A 16,102-nucleotide genomic window follows, 5' to 3' on the forward strand; every position below is an offset into this window, starting at 1 on the left:
AGGCCAACATAATAAACAAAATAAGCCATTTCCCACAGAAAGTGCTAGCTAGCCTGATAGAAATAAACAAACCAAAAGATAGTCGCTAACCCTAACTCCCTAATGTGAAAACAAGAGAAAACAATCAAAAGAAAATGGCAGTCCACCCCTACAGATTTAATACTATTTACAAAATATACAATTTATAAACAAAACCACGGCACAAAACCTAACAATTCAAAAATGTTAAATAAGATTTGGAAACCAAGAACAGCAAACAGGTGCTGCTGCCAGAAAGAGCCTCGCTAGCTGTTGGGAACCGTACTTTTAAAACTCCAGGAAGTGTAGGATGGACCAATCAGCTTCCTGTACTTCCCCCAAATCCGGCCAATCAGGCAGGGCACCTATAAGAACAAGAAAATAAAAACAACACATATGGCCAGGACCGTAACATGGTCTACTAGTAATGAAGCACGATGGTTGACAAACCAATAAAGTAGCAAAACAGCAATGAAAGAACAAAATTTGATGAAAATATAGAACAATTTCTATGAATAAATAGGCAGTAACACCAGCTTGTGCTGCCCGTAAACCCAAGCAAAAAAGCTTACAGCACCTGGTATTCCCAGGCGGTCTTCCTACCAAGTACTAACCAGGCCCGGCTCTATTTGGCTGCCGAGATCGGACGAGATCGGGCGCTTAGAGAGCGGTGTGGCCGTAAGCTGCATTTGATATCATCAACAGCTCTTAAAAACGCTGGAGAAGCAGAATGCATGACACTTGCTAAGAAGAAGATAAATGTGGCAAAGTACAAAGTACTATAACTGTACTGGTCTGTTACGCCCCTTTCTAGGGGGTCAGGGTGCAACATACAAAGATAAATTAGCATGTTCCCTCTCCGATCCCCAAACCAAAATCCAGGATCGAGATGTTCCAACAGAATGATATTTATTTTAAACGAAAGAAAGTGTCAAACAAAACATGACACTACAACTCAGGGCGAACCAAGGCCAACATAATAAACAAAATAAGCCATTTCCCACAGAAAGTGCTAGCTAGGCTGATAGAAAGAAACAAACCAAAAGACAGTCGCTAACCCTAACTCCCTAATGTGAAAACAGTCCAAAGAAAATGGCAGTTCACCCCTACAGATTTAATACTATTTACAAAATATACAATTTATAAACAAAACCACGGCACAAAACCTAACAATTCAAAAATGCTAAATAATATTTGGAAACCAAGAACAGCAAACAGGTGCTGCTGCCAGAGAGAGCCTCGCTAGCTGTTGGGAACCGTACATTTAAAACTCCAGGAAGTGTAGGATGGACCAATCAGCATCCTGTACTTCCCCCAAATCCGGCCAATCAGGCAGGGCACCTATAAGAACAAGAAAATAAAAACAACACATATGGCCAGGACCGTAACATGGTCTACTAGTAATGAAGCACGATGGTTGACAAACCAATAAAGTAGCAAAACAGCAATGAAAGAACAAAATTTGATGAAAATATAGAACAATTTCTATGAATAAATAGGCAGTAACACCAGCTTGAGCTGCCCGTAAACCCAAGCAAAAAAGCTTACAGCACCTGGTATTCCCAGGCGGTCTTCCTACCAAGTACTAACCAGGCCCGGCCCTATTTGGCTGCCGAGATCGGACGAGATCGGGCGCTTAGAGAGCGGTGTGGCCGTAACATGCATTTGATATCATCAACAGCTCTTAAAAACGCTGGAGAAGCAGAATGCATGACACTTGCTAAGAAGAAGATAAATGTGTCAAAGTACAAAGTACTATAACTGTACTGGTCTGTTACGCCCCTTTCTAGGGGGTCAGGGTGCAACATACAAAGATAAATTAGCATGTTCCCTCTCCGATCCCCAAACCAAAATCCAGGATCGAGATGTTCCAACAGAATGATATTTATTTTAAACGAAAGAAAGTGTCAAACAAAACATGACACTACAACTCAGGGCGAACCAAGGCCAACATAATAAACAAAATAAGCCATTTCCCACAGAAAGTGCAAGCTAGCCTGATAGAAATAAACAAACCAAAAGACAGTCGCTAACCCTAACTCCCTAATGTGAAAACAGTCCAAAGAAAATGGCAGTTCACCCCTACAGATTTAATACTATTTACAAAATATACAATTTATAAACAAAACCACGGCACAAAACCTAACAATTCAAAAATGCTAAATAAGGTTTGGAAACCAAGAACAGCAAACAGGTGCTGATGCCAGAAAGAGCCTCGCTAGCTGTTGGGAACCGTACTTTTAAAACTCCAGGAAGTGTAGGATGGACCAATCAGCTTCCTGTACTGCCCCCCAATCCGGCCAATCAGGCAGGGCACCTATAAGAACAAGAAAATAAAAACAACACATATGGCCAGGACCGTAACATGGTCTACTAGTAATGAAGCACGATGGTTGGCAAACCAATAAAGTAGCAAAACAGCAATGAAAGAACAAAATTTGATGAAAATATAGAACAATTTCTATGAATAAATAGGCAGTAACACCAGCTTGAGCTGCCCGTAAACCCAAGCAAAAAAGCTTACAGCACCTGGTATTCCCAGGCGGTCTTCCTACCAAGTACTAACCAGGCCCGGCCCTATTTGACTGCCGAGATCGGACGAGATCGGGCGCTTAGAGAGCGGTGTGGCCGTAACATGCATTTGATATCATCAACAGCTCTTAAAAACGCTAGAGAAGCAGAATGCATGACACTTGCTAAGAAGAAGATAAATGTGGCAAAGTACAAAGTACTATAACTGTACTGGTCTGTTACGCCCCTGTCTAGGGGGTCAGGGTGCAACATACAAAGATAAATTAGCATGTTCCCTCTCCGATCCCCAAACCAAAATCCAGAATCGAGATGTTCCAACAGAATGATATTTATTTTAAACGAAAGAAAGTGTCAAACAAAACATGACACTACAACTCAGGGCGAACCAAGGCCAACATAATAAACAAAATAAGCCATTTCCCACAGAAAGTGCTAGCTAGCCTGATAGAAATAAACAAACCAAAAGATAGTCGCTAACCCTAACTCCCTAATGTGAAAACAAGAGAAAACAATCAAAAGAAAAATGGCAGTCCACCCCTACAGATTTAATACTATTTACAAAATATACAATTTATAAACAAAACCACGGCACAAAACCTAACAATTCAAAAATGCTAAATAAGGTTTGGAAACCAAGAACAGCAAACAGGTGCTGCTGCCAGAAAGAGCCTCGCTAGCTGTTGGGAACCGTACTTTTAAAACTCCAGGAAGTGTAGGATGGACCAATCAGCTTCCTGTACTTCCCCCAAATCCGGCCAATCAGGCAGGGCACCTATAAGAACAAGAAAATAAAAACATCACATATGGCCAGGACCGTAACATGGTCTACTAGTAATGAAGCACGATGGTTGACAAACCAATAAAGTAGCAAAACAGCAATGAAAGAACAAAATTTGATGAAAATATAGAACAATTTCTATGAATAAATAGGCAGTAACACCAGCTTGTGCTGCCCGTAAACCCAAGCAAAAAAGCTTACAGCACCTGGTATTCCCAGGCGGTCTTCCTACCAAGTACTAACCAGGCCCGGCCCTATTTGGCTGCTGAGATCGGACGAGATCGGGCTCTCAGAGAGCGGTGTGGCCGTAAGCTGCATTTGACATCATCAACAGCTCTTAAAAACGCTGGAGAAGCAGAATGCATGACACTTGCTAAGAAGAAGATAAATGTGGCAAAGTACAAAGTACTATAACTGTACTGGTCTGTTACGCCCCTGTCTAGGGGGTCAGGGTGCAACATACAAAGATAAATTAGCATGTTCCCTCTCCGATCCCCAAACCAAAATCCAGAATCGAGATGTTCCAACAGAATGATATTTATTTTAAACGAAAGAAAGTGTCAAACAAAACATGACACTACAACTCAGGGCGAACCAAGGCCAACATAATAAACAAAATAAGCCATTTCCCACAGAAAGTGCTAGCTAGCCTGATAGAAATAAACAAACCAAAAGATAGTCGCTAACCCTAACTCCCTAATGTGAAAACAAGAGAAAACAATCAAAAGAAAAATGGCAGTCCACCCCTACAGATTTAATACTATTTACAAAATATACAATTTATAAACAAAACCACGGCACAAAACCTAACAATTCAAAAATGCTAAATAAGATTTGGAAACTAAGAACAGCAAACAGGTGCTGCTGCCAGAAAGAGCCTCGCTAGCTGTTGGGAACCGTACTTTTAAAACTCCAGGAAGTGTAGGATGGACCAATCAGCTTCCTGTACTTCCCCCAAATCCGGCCAATCAGGCAGGGCACCTATAAGAACAAGAAAATAAAAACAACACATATGGCCATGACCGTAACATGGTCTACTAGTAATGAAGCACGATGGTTGACAAACCAATAAAGTAGCAAAACAGCAATGAAAGAACAAAATTTGATGAAAATATAGAACAATTTCTATGAATAAATAGGCAGTAACACCAGCTTGAGCTGCCCGTAAACCCAAGCAAAAAAGCTTACAGCACCTGGTATTCCCAGGCGGTCTTCCTACCAAGTACTAACCAGGCCCGGCTCTATTTGGCTGCCGAGATCGGACGAGATCGGGCGCTTAGAGAGCGGTGTGGCCGTAAGCTGCATTTGACATTATCAACAGCTCTTAAAAACGCTAGAGAAGCAGAATGCATGACACTTGCTAAGAAGAAGATAAATGTGGCAAAGTACAAAGTACTATAACTGTACTGGTCTGTTACGCCCCTGTCTAGGGGGTCAGGGTGAAACATACAAAGATAAATTTGCATGTTCCCTCTCCGATCCTCAAACCAAAATCCAGGATTGAGATGTTCCAACAGAATGATATTTATTTTAAACGAAAGAAAGTGTCAAACAAAACATGACACTACAACTCAGGGCGAACCAAGGCCAACATAATAAACAAAATAAGCCATTTCCCACAGAAAGTGCTAGCTAGCCTGATAGAAATAAACAAACCAAAAGATAGTCGCTAACCCTAACTCCCTAATGTGAAAACAAGAGAAAACAATCAAAAGAAAATGGCAGTCCACCCCTACAGATTTAATACTATTTACAAAATATACAATTTATAAACAAAACCACGGCACAAAACCTAACAATTCAAAAATGTTAAATAAGATTTGGAAACCAAGAACAGCAAACAGGTGCTGCTGCCAGAAAGAGCCTCGCTAGCTGTTGGGAACCGTACTTTTAAAACTCCAGGAAGTGTAGGATGGACCAATCAGCTTCCTGTACTTCCCCCAAATCCGGCCAATCAGGCAGGGCACCTATAAGAACAAGAAAATAAAAACAACACATATGGCCAGGACCGTAACATGGTCTACTAGTAATGAAGCACGATGGTTGACAAACCAATAAAGTAGCAAAACAGCAATGAAAGAACAAAATTTGATGAAAATATAGAACAATTTCTATGAATAAATAGGCAGTAACACCAGCTTGAGCTGCCCGTAAACCCAAGCAAAAAAGCTTACAGCACCTGGTATTCCCAGGTGGTCTTCCTACCAAGTACTAACCAGGCCCGGCCCTATTTGGCTGCCAAGATCGGACGCTTAGAGAGCGGTGTGGCCGTAACATGCATTTGACATCATCAACAGCTCTTAAAAACGCTGGAGAAGCAGAATGCATGACACTTGCTAAGAAGAAGATAAATGTGGCAAAGTACAAAGTACTATAACTGTACTGGTCTGTTACGCCCCTGTCTAGGGGGTCAGGGTGAAACATACAAAGATAAATTTGCATGTTCCCTCTCCGATCCCCAAACCAAAATCCAGGATTGAGATGTTCCAACAGAATGATATTTATTTTAAACGAAAGAAAGTGTCAAACAAAACATGACACTACAACTCAGGGCGAACCAAGGCCAACATAATAAACAAAATAAGCCATTTCCCACAGAAAGTGCTAGCTAGCCTGATAGAAAGAAACAAACCAAAAGACAGTCGCTAACCCTAACTCCCTAATGTGAAAACAAGAGAAAACAATCAAAAGAAAAATGGCAGTCCACCCCTACAGATTTAATACTATTTACAAAATATACAATTTATAAACAAAACCACGGCACAAAACCTAACAATTCAAAAATGCTAAATAAGGTTTGGAAACCAAGAACAGCAAACAGGTGCTGATGCCAGAAAGAGCCTCGCTAGCTGTTGGGAACCATACTTTTAAAACTCCAGGAAGTGTAGGATGGACCAATCAGCTTCCTGTACTGCCCCCCAATCCAGCCAATCAGGAAGGGCACCTATAAGAACAAGAAAATAAAAACAACACATATGGCCAGGACCGTAACATGGTCTACTAGTAATGAAGCACGATGGTTGGCAAACCAATAAAGTAGCAAAACAGCAATGAAAGAACAAAATTTGATGAAAATATAGAACAATTTCTATGAATAAATAGGCAGTAACACCAGCTTGTGCTGCCCGTAAACCCAAGCAAAAAAGCTTACAGCACCTGGTATTCCCAGGCGGTCTTCCTACCAAGTACTAACCAGGCCCGGCTCTATTTGGCTGCCGAGATCGGACGAGATCGGGCGCTTAGAGAGCGGTGTGGCCGTAAGCTGCATTTGATATCATCAACAGCTCTTAAAAACGCTGGAGAAGCAGAATGCATGACACTTGCTAAGAAGAAGATAAATGTGGCAAAGTACAAAGTACTATAACTGTACTGGTCTGTTACGCCCCTTTCTAGGGGGTCAGGGTGCAACATACAAAGATAAATTAGCATGTTCCCTCTCCGATCCCCAAACCAAAATCCAGGATCGAGATGTTCCAACAGAATGATATTTATTTTAAACGAAAGAAAGTGTCAAACAAAACATGACACTACAACTCAGGGCGAACCAAGGCCAACATAATAAACAAAATAAGCCATTTCCCACAGAAAGTGCTAGCTAGGCTGATAGAAAGAAACAAACCAAAAGACAGTCGCTAACCCTAACTCCCTAATGTGAAAACAGTCCAAAGAAAATGGCAGTTCACCCCTACAGATTTAATACTATTTACAAAATATACAATTTATAAACAAAACCACGGCACAAAACCTAACAATTCAAAAATGCTAAATAATATTTGGAAACCAAGAACAGCAAACAGGTGCTGCTGCCAGAAAGAGCCTCGCTAGCTGTTGGGAACCGTACATTTAAAACTCCAGGAAGTGTAGGATGGACCAATCAGCATCCTGTACTTCCCCCAAATCCGGCCAATCAGGCAGGGCACCTATAAGAACAAGAAAATAAAAACAACACATATGGCCAGGACCGTAACATGGTCTACTAGTAATGAAGCACGATGGTTGACAAACCAATAAAGTAGCAAAACAGCAATGAAAGAACAAAATTTGATGAAAATATAGAACAATTTCTATGAATAAATAGGCAGTAACACCAGCTTGAGCTGCCCGTAAACCCAAGCAAAAAAGCTTACAGCACCTGGTATTCCCAGGCGGTCTTCCTACCAAGTACTAACCAGGCCCGGCCCTATTTGGCTGCCGAGATCGGACGAGATCGGGCGCTTAGAGAGCGGTGTGGCCGTAACATGCATTTGACATCATCAACAGCTCTTAAAAACGCTAGAGAAGCAGAATGCATGACACTTGCTAAGAAGAAGATAAATGTGGCAAAGTACAAAGTACTATAACTGTACTGGTCTGTTACGCCCCTGTCTAGGGGGTCAGGGTGAAACATACAAAGATAAATTTGCATGTTCCCTCTCCGATCCCCAAACCAAAATCCAGGATCGACATGTTCCAACAGAATGATATTTATTTTAAACGAAAGAAAGTGTCAAACAAAACATGACACTACAACTCAGGGCGAACCAAGGCCAACATAATAAACAAAATAAGCCATTTCCCACAGAAAGTGCTAGCTAGCCTGATAGAAAGAAACAAACCAAAAGACAGTCGCTAACCCTAACTCCCTAATGTGAAAACAGTCCAAAGAAAATGGCAGTTCACCCCTACAGATTTAATACTATTTACAAAATATACAATTTATAAAAAAAACCACGGCACAAAACCTAACAATTCAAAAATGCTAAATAAGGTTTGGAAACCAAGAACAGCAAACAGGTGCTGCTGCCAGAAAGAGCCTCGCTAGCTGTTGGGAACCGTACTTTTAAAACTCCAGGAAGTGTAGGATGGACCAATCAGCTTCCTGTACTTCCCCCAAATCCGGCCAATCAGGCAGGGCACCTATAAGAACAAGAAAATAAAAACAACACATATGGCCAGGACCGTAACATGGTCTACTAGTAATGAAGCACGATGGTTGACAAACCAATAAAGTAGCAAAACAGCAATGAAAGAACAAAATTTGATGAAAATATAGAACAATTTCTATGAATAAATAGGCAGTAACACCAGCTTGTACTGCCCGTAAACCCAAGCAAAAAAGCTTACAGCACCTGGTATTCCCAGGCGGTCTTCCTACCAAGTACTAACCAGGCCCGGCCCTATTTGGCTGCTGAGATCGGACGAGATCGGGCGCTCAGAGAGCGGTGTGGCCGTAAGCTGCATTTGACATCATCAACAGCTCTTAAAAACGCTGGAGAAGCAGAATGCATGACACTTGCTAAGAAGAAGATAAATGTGGCAAAGTACAAAGTACTATAACTGTACTGGTCTGTTACGCCCCTGTCTAGGGGGTCAGGGTGCAACATACAAAGATAAATTAGCATGTTCCCTCTCCGATCCCCAAACCAAAATTCAGAATCGAGATGTTCCAACAGAATGATATTTATTTTAAACGAAAGAAAGTGTCAAACAAAACATGACACTACAACTCAGGGCGAACCAAGGCCAACATAATAAACAAAATAAGCCATTTCCCACAGAAAGTGCTAGCTAGCCTGATAGAAATAAACAAACCAAAAGATAGTCGCTAACCCTAACTCCCTAATGTGAAAACAAGAGAAAACAATCAAAAGAAAAATGGCAGTCCACCCCTACAGATTTAATACTATTTACAAAATATACAATTTATAAACAAAACCACGGCACAAAACCTAACAATTCAAAAATGCTAAATAAGATTTGGAAACTAAGAACAGCAAACAGGTGCTGCTGCCAGAAAGAGCCTCGCTAGCTGTTGGGAACCGTACTTTTAAAACTCCAGGAAGTGTAGGATGGACCAATCAGCTTCCTGTACTTCCCCCAAATCCGGCCAATCAGGCAGGGCACCTATAAGAACAAGAAAATAAAAACAACACATATGGCCATGACCGTAACATGGTCTACTAGTAATGAAGCACGATGGTTGACAAACCAATAAAGTAGCAAAACAGCAATGAAAGAACAAAATTTGATGAAAATATAGAACAATTTCTATGAATAAATAGGCAGTAACACCAGCTTGAGCTGCCCGTAAACCCAAGCAAAAAAGCTTACAGCACCTGGTATTCCCAGGCGGTCTTCCTACCAAGTACTAACCAGGCCCGGCTCTATTTGGCTGCCGAGATCGGACGCTTAGAGAGCGGTGTGGCCGTAAGCTGCATTTGACATTATCAACAGCTCTTAAAAACGGTAGAGAAGCAGAATGCATGACACTTGCTAAGAAGAAGATAAATGTGGCAAAGTACAAAGTACTATAACTGTACTGGTCTGTTACGCCCCTGTCTAGGGGGTCAGGGTGAAACATACAAAGATAAATTTGCATGTTCCCTCTCCGATCCCCAAACCAAAATCCAGGATTGATATGTTCCAACAGAATGATATTTATTTTAAACGAAAGAAAGTGTCAAACAAAACATGACACTACAACTCAGGGCGATCCAAGGCCAACATAATAAACAAAATAAGCCATTTCCCACAGAAAGTGCTAGCTAGCCTGATAGAAAGAAACAAACCAAAAGACAGTCGCTAACCCTAACTCCCTAATGTGAAAACAAGAGAAAACAATCAAAAGAAAAATGGCAGTCCACCCCTACAGATTTAATACTATTTACAAAATATACAATTTATAAACAAAACCACGGCACAAAACCTAACAATTCAAAAATGCTAAATAAAGTTTGGAAACCAAGAACAGCAAACAGGTGCTGATGCCAGAAAGAGCCTCGCTAGCTGTTGGGAACCATACTTTTAAAACTCCAGGAAGTGTAGGATGGACCAATCAGCTTCCTGTACTGCCCCCCAATCCAGCCAATCAGGCAGGGCACCTATAAGAACAAGAAAATAAAAACAACACATATGGCCAGGACCGTAACATGGTCTACTAGTAATGAAGCACAATGGTTGGCAAACCAATAAAGTAGCAAAACAGCAATGAAAGAACAAAATTTGATGAAAATATAGAACAATTTCTATGAATAAATAGGCAGTAACACCAGCTTGTGCTGCCCGTAAACCCAAGCAAAAAAGCTTACAGCACCTGGTATTCCCAGGCGGTCTTCCTACCAAGTACTAACCAGGCCCGGCTCTATTTGGCTGCCGAGATCGGACGAGATCGGGCGCTTAGAGAGCGGTGTGGCCGTAAGCTGCATTTGATATCATCAACAGCTCTTAAAAACGCTGGAGAAGCAGAATGCATGACACTTGCTAAGAAGAAGATAAATGTGGCAAAGTACAAAGTACTATAACTGTACTGGTCTGTTACGCCCCTGTCTAGGGGGTCAGGGTGAAACATACAAAGATAAATTTGCATGTTCCCTCTCCGATCCCCAAACCAAAATCCAGGATCGAGATGTTCCAACAAAATGATATTTATTTTAAACGAAAGAAAGTGTCAAACAAAACATGACACTACAACTCAGGGCGAACCAAGGCCAACATAATAAACAAAATAAGCCATTTCCCACAGAAAGTGCTAGCTAGCCTGATAGAAATAAACAAACCAAAAGACAGTCGCTAACCCTAACTCCCTAATGTGAAAACAGTACAAAGAAAATGGCTGTTCACCCCTACAGATTTAATACGAATTACAAAATATACAATTTATAAACAAAACCACGGCACAAAACCTAACAATTCAAAAATGCTAAATAAGGTTTGGAAACCAAGAACAGCAAACAGGTGCTGATGCCAGAAAGAGCCTCGCTAGCTGTTGGGAACCGTACTTTTAAAACTCCAGGAAGTGTAGGATGGACCAATCAGCTTCCTGTACTGCCCCTCAATCCGGCCAATCAGGAAGGGCACCTATAAGAACGAGAAAATAAAAACAACACATATGGCCAGGACCGTAACATGGTCTACTAGTAATGAAGCACGATGGTTGACAAACCAATAAAGTAGCAAAACAGCAATGAAAGAACAAAATTTGATGGAAATATAGAACAATTTCTATGAATAAATAGGCAGTAACACCAGCTTGTGCTGCCCGTAAACCCAAGCAAAAAAGCTTACAGCACCTGGTATTCCCAGGCGGTCTTCCTACCAAGTACTAACCAGGCCCGGCTCTATTTGGCTGCCGAGATCGGACGAGATCGGGCGCTTAGAGAGCGGTGTGGCCGTAAGCTGCATTTGACATCATCAACAGCTCTTAAAAACGCTGGAGAAGCAGAATGCATGACACTTGCTAAGAAGAAGATAAATGTGGCAAAGTACAAAGTACTATAACTGTACTGGTCTGTTACGCCCCTGTCTAGGGGCTCAGGGTGCAACATACAAAGATAAATTAGCATGTTCCCTCTCCGATTCCCAAACCAAAATCCAGGATCGAGATGTTCCAACAGAATGATATTTATTTTAAACGAAAAAGTGTCAAACAAAACATGACACTACAACTCAGGGCGAACCAAGGCCAACATAATAAACAAAATAAGCCATTTCCCACAGAAAGTGCTAGCTAGCCTGATAGAAATAAACAAACCAAAAGACAGTCGCTAACCCTAACTCCCTAATGTGAAAACAAGAGAAAACAATCAAAAGAAAATGGCTGTTCACCCCTACAGATTTAATACTATTTACGAAATATACAATTTATAAACAAAACCACGGCACAAAACCTAACAATTCAAAAATGCTAAATAAGGTTTGGAAACCAAGAACAGCAAACAGGTGCTGATGCCAGAAAGAGCCTCGCTAGCTGTTGGGAACCGTACTTTTAAAACTCCAGGAAGTGTAGGATGGATCAATCAGCTTCCTGTACTGCCCATCAATCCGGCCAATCAGGAAGGGCACCTATAAGAACGAGAAAATAAAAACAACACATATGGCCAGGACCGTAACATGGTCTACTAGTAATGAAGCACGATGGTTGAAAAACCAATAAAGTAGCAAAACAGCAATGAAAGAACAAAATTTGATGAAAATATAGAACAATTTCTATGAATAAATAGGCAGTAACACCAGCTTGTGCTGCCCGTAAACCCAAGCAAAAAAGCTTACAGCACCTGGTATTCCCAGGCGGTCTTCCTACCAAGTACTAACCAGGCCCGGCTCTATTTGGCTGCCGAGATCGGACGAGATCGGGGGCTTAGAGAGCTGTTTGGCCGTAAGCTGCATTTCACATCATCAACAGCTCTTAAAAACGCTGGAGAAGCAGAATGCATGACACTTGCTAAGAAGAAGATAAATGTGGCAAAGTACAAAGTACTATAACTGTACTGGTTTGTTACGCCCCTGTCCAGGGGGTCAGGGTGCAACATACAAAGATAAATTAGCATGTTCCCTCTCCGATCCCCAAACCAAAATCCAGTATCGAGATGTTCCAACAGAATGATATTTATTTTAAACGAAAGAAAGTGTCAAACAAAACATGACACTACAACTCAGGGCGAACCAAGGCCAACATAATAAACAAAATAAGCCATTTCCCACAGAAAGTGCTAGCTAGCCTGATAGAAATAAACAAACCAAAAGACAGTCGCTAACCCTAACTCCCTAATGTGAAAACAGTCCAAAGAAAATGGCTGTTCACCCCTACAGATTTAATACGAATTACAAAATATACAATTTATAAACAAAACCACGGCACAAAACCTTACAATTCAAAAATGCTAAATAAGGTTTGGAAACCAAGAACAGCAAACAGGTGCTGCTGCCAGAAAGAGCCTCGCTAGCTGTTGGGAACCGTACTTTTAAAACTCCAGGAAGTGTAGGATGGACCAATCAGCTTCCTGTACTGCCCCCCAATCCGGCCAATCAGGCAGGGCACCTATAAGAACAAGAAAATAAAAACAACACATATGGCCAGGACCGTAACATGGTCTACTAGTAATGAAGCACGATGGTTGACAAACCAATAAAGTAGCAAAACAGCAATGAAAGAACACAATTTGATGAAAATATAGAACAATTTCTGTGAATAAATAGGCAGTAACACCAGCTTGTGCTGCCCGTAAACCCAAGCAAAAAAGCTTACAGCACCTGGTATTCCCACGCGGTCTTCCTACCAAGTACTAACCAGGCCCGGCTCTATTTGGCTGCCGAGATCGGACGAGATCGGGCGCTTAGAGAGCGGTGTGGCCGTAAGCTGCATTTGACATCATCAACAGCTCTTAAAAACGTTGGAGAAGCAGAATGCATGAAACTTGCTAAGAAGAAGATAAATGTGGCAAAGTACAAAGTACTATAACTGTAGTGGTCTGTTACGCCCCTGTCCAGGGGGTCAGGGTGCAACATACAAAGATAAATTAGCATGTTCCCTCTCCGATCCCCAAACCAAAATCCAGGATCGAGATGTTCCAACAGAATGATATTTATTTTAAACGAAAGAAAGTGTCAAACAAAACATGACACTACAACTCAGGGCGAACCAAGGCCAACATAATAAACAAAATAAGCCATTTCCCACAGAAAGTGCTAGCTAGCCTGATAGAAATAAACAAACCAAAAGACAGTCGCTAACCCTAACTCCCTAATGGGAAAACAAGAGAAAACAATCAAAAGAAAATGGCTGTTCACCCCTACAGATTTAATACTATTTACAAAATATACAATTTATAAACAAAACCACGGCACAAAACCTAACAATTCAAAAATGCTAAATAAGGTTTGGAAACCAAGAACAGCAAACAGGTGCTGATGCCAGAAAGAGCCTCGCTAGCTGTTGGGAACCGTACTTTTAAAACTCCAGGAAGTGTAGGATGGACCAATCAGCTTCCTGTACTGCCCCTCAATCCGGCCAATCAGGAAGGGCACCTATAGGAACGAGAAAATAAAAACAACACATATGGCCAGGACCGTAACATGGTCTACTAGTAATGAAGCACGATGGTTGAAAAACCAATAAAGTAGCAAAACAGCAATGAAAGAACAAAATTTGATGAAAATATAGAACAATTTCTATGAATAAATAGGCAGTAACACCAGCTTGAGCTGCCCGTAAACCCAAGCAAAAAAGCTTACAGCACCTGGTATTCCCAGGCGGTCTTCCTACCAAGTACTAACCAGGCCCGGCTCTATTTGGCTGCCGAGATCGGACGAGATCGGGCGCTTAGAGAGCGGTGTGGCCGTAACATGCATTTGATATCATCAACAGCTCTTAAAAACGCTAGAGAAGCAGAATGCATGACACTTGCTAAGAAGAAGATAAATGTGGCAAAGTACAAAGTACTATAACTGTACTGGTCTGTTACGCCCCTGTCTAGGGGGTCAGGGTGAAACATACAAAGATAAATTTGCATGTTCCCTCTCCGATCCCCAAACCAAAATCCAGGATTGAGATGTTCCAACAGAATGATATTTATTTTAAACGAAAGAAAGTGTCAAACAAAACATGACACTACAACTCAGGGCGAACCAAGGCCAACATAATAAACAAAATAAGCCATTTCCCACAGAAAGTGCTAGCTAGCCTGATAGAAAGAAACAAACCAAAAGACAGTCGCTAACCCTAACTCCCTAATGCGAAAACAAGAGAAAACAATCAAAAGAAAAATGGCAGTCCACCCCTACAGATTTAATACTATTTACAAAATATACAATTTATAAACAAAACCACGGCACAAAACCTAACAATTCAAAAATGCTAAATAAGGTTTGGAAACCAAGAACAGCAAACAGGTGCTGCTGCCAGAAAGAGCCTCGCTAGCTGTTGGGAACCGTACTTTTAAAACTCCAGGAAGTGTAGGATGGACCAATCAGCTTCCTGTACTTCCCCCAAATCCGGCCAATCAGGCAGGGCACCTATAAGAACAAGAAAATAAAAACAACACATATGGCCAGGACCGTAACATGGTCTACTAGTAATGAAGCACGATGGTTGACAAACCAATAAAGTAGCAAAACAGCAATGAAAGAACAAAATTTGATGAAAATATAGAACAATTTCTATGAATAAATAGGCAGTAACACCAGCTTGTGCTGCCCGTAAACCCAAGCAAAAAAGCTTACAGCACCTGGTATTCCCAGGCGGTCTTCCTACCAAGTACTAACCAGGCCCGGCCCTATTTGGCTGCTGAGATCGGACGAGATCGGGCGCTCAGAGAGCGGTGTGGCCGTAAGCTGCATTTGACATCATCAACAGCTCTTAAAAACGCTGGAGAAGCAGAATGCATGACACTTGCTAAGAAGAAGATAAATGTGGCAAAGTACAAAGTACTATAACTGTACTGGTCTGTTACGCCCCTGTCTAGGGGGTCAGGGTGCAACATACAAAGATAAATTAGCATGTTCCCTCTCCGATCCCCAAACCAAAATTCAGAATCGAGATGTTCCAACAGAATGATATTTATTTTAAACGAAAGAAAGTGTCAAACAAAACATGACACTACAACTCAGGGCGAACCAAGGCCAACATAATAAACAAAATAAGCCATTTCCCACAGAAAGTGCTAGCTAGCCTGATAGAAATAAACAAACCAAAAGATAGTTGCTAACCCTAACTCCCTAATGTGAAAACAAGAGAAAACAATCAAAAGAAAAATGGCAGTCCACCCCTACAGATTTAATACTATTTACAAAATATACAATTTATAAACAAAACCACGGCACAAAACCTAACAATTCAAAAATGCTAAATAAGATTTGGAAACTAAGAACAGCAAACAGGTGCTGCTGCCAGAAAGAGCCTCGCTAGCTGTTGGGAACCGTACTTTTAAAACTCCAGGAAGTGTAGGATGGACCAATCAGCTTCCTGTACTTCCCCCAAATCCGGCCAATCAGGCAGGGCACCTATAAGAACAAGAAAAT

General features: G+C 41.3%; 15 pseudogenes; all 15 read right to left on the reverse strand.

Annotated features, from left to right (window-relative positions):
• Positions 1–583: 583 nt before the first annotated feature.
• LOC137111752 (5S ribosomal RNA) lies at positions 584–702 on the reverse strand (annotated as a pseudogene).
• An 857-nt stretch (positions 703–1,559) lies between these two features.
• Positions 1,560–1,678, reverse strand: LOC137111473 (5S ribosomal RNA; annotated as a pseudogene).
• Positions 1,679–2,535: 857 nt separating this feature from the next.
• On the reverse strand, positions 2,536–2,654 carry LOC137111449 (5S ribosomal RNA; annotated as a pseudogene).
• Positions 2,655–3,522: 868 nt separating this feature from the next.
• LOC137111595 (5S ribosomal RNA) lies at positions 3,523–3,641 on the reverse strand (annotated as a pseudogene).
• An 868-nt stretch (positions 3,642–4,509) lies between these two features.
• Positions 4,510–4,628, reverse strand: LOC137111753 (5S ribosomal RNA; annotated as a pseudogene).
• Positions 4,629–6,472: 1,844 nt separating this feature from the next.
• Positions 6,473–6,591, reverse strand: LOC137111755 (5S ribosomal RNA; annotated as a pseudogene).
• Positions 6,592–7,448: 857 nt separating this feature from the next.
• Positions 7,449–7,567, reverse strand: LOC137111474 (5S ribosomal RNA; annotated as a pseudogene).
• An 857-nt stretch (positions 7,568–8,424) lies between these two features.
• On the reverse strand, positions 8,425–8,543 carry LOC137111489 (5S ribosomal RNA; annotated as a pseudogene).
• Positions 8,544–9,411: 868 nt separating this feature from the next.
• Positions 9,412–9,520, reverse strand: LOC137111714 (5S ribosomal RNA; annotated as a pseudogene).
• An 868-nt stretch (positions 9,521–10,388) lies between these two features.
• On the reverse strand, positions 10,389–10,507 carry LOC137111756 (5S ribosomal RNA; annotated as a pseudogene).
• Positions 10,508–11,364: 857 nt separating this feature from the next.
• Positions 11,365–11,483, reverse strand: LOC137111757 (5S ribosomal RNA; annotated as a pseudogene).
• An 865-nt stretch (positions 11,484–12,348) lies between these two features.
• On the reverse strand, positions 12,349–12,467 carry LOC137111458 (5S ribosomal RNA; annotated as a pseudogene).
• An 857-nt stretch (positions 12,468–13,324) lies between these two features.
• LOC137112034 (5S ribosomal RNA) lies at positions 13,325–13,443 on the reverse strand (annotated as a pseudogene).
• Positions 13,444–14,310: 867 nt separating this feature from the next.
• On the reverse strand, positions 14,311–14,429 carry LOC137111423 (5S ribosomal RNA; annotated as a pseudogene).
• Positions 14,430–15,297: 868 nt separating this feature from the next.
• Positions 15,298–15,416, reverse strand: LOC137111490 (5S ribosomal RNA; annotated as a pseudogene).
• Between the last annotated feature and the right edge of the window lie 686 nt (positions 15,417–16,102).

Source organism: Channa argus, unplaced genomic scaffold, assembly GCF_033026475.1.
Source record: "Channa argus isolate prfri unplaced genomic scaffold, Channa argus male v1.0 Contig011, whole genome shotgun sequence".
Classification (NCBI taxonomy): Eukaryota; Metazoa; Chordata; class Actinopteri; order Anabantiformes; family Channidae; genus Channa; species Channa argus.